The 545-nt window shown below is 43.9% G+C and overlaps 1 long non-coding RNA gene across 1 annotated transcript; it reads left to right on the top strand.

Annotated features, from left to right (window-relative positions):
- Window positions 1-81: 81 nt before the first annotated feature.
- On the top strand, window positions 82-473 carry LOC107579133 (uncharacterized). Its single transcript, XR_001608436.1, has 3 exons — window positions 82-185; window positions 268-310; window positions 397-473. It is a non-coding gene; the product is annotated as an uncharacterized lncRNA (long non-coding RNA).
- The last annotated feature ends 72 nt before the right edge of the window (window positions 474-545 follow it).

Here is a 545-nt window from a genome sequence, read left to right as displayed (position 1 = left end):
ACTGATTTATACAACATTTTACTCCTGAAAACATGGTGAAAATGTTTGCGATCATGTTGAGTTTGTGTCTCTCTCTGCAGAAGCGTGATAAAGGACAGGTTCTGTTCGACAAAGTCTGCGAGCATCTCAATCTTCTGGAGAAAGATTACTTCGGTATCACAGTCCGTGATGTGGAGAATCAGAAGGTACAGTTACGTTCATATCGATTCAGTGAAGCTTTGAACACTGATTCAGTGAGTCGTGACTCATCTGAACGCTTCGTTTCAGAACTGGCTGGATCCTGCCAAAGACATGAAGAAGCAGATCAGAGGTGAAACGCTCTGGAAATAAACATCTGTGATCCGCGTGTTCTCCGTTCGAGCGACTGACTGTGTTTGTGATTATTTTGCTCTTCAGGCGTCACCTGGAATCTCTCATTCAACGTGAAGTTTTACCCTCCGGAGCCGGCGCTGCTGTCTGAAGACATCACCAGGTCAGAGACTGAGAGAAATCATCTCCATCCATGGCCACATTTTATTACAGTACATTATAATGCTTTTATCATG

This window comes from Sinocyclocheilus grahami, unplaced genomic scaffold (genome assembly GCF_001515645.1).
Source record: "Sinocyclocheilus grahami isolate Dianchi unplaced genomic scaffold, SAMN03320097.WGS_v1.1 scaffold14512.1, whole genome shotgun sequence".
NCBI classification, from domain to species: domain Eukaryota; kingdom Metazoa; phylum Chordata; class Actinopteri; order Cypriniformes; family Cyprinidae; genus Sinocyclocheilus; species Sinocyclocheilus grahami.
The sequence above is the reverse complement of the archived record's forward strand: the minus strand, read 5'-3'. Positions and strand labels throughout refer to the sequence as shown.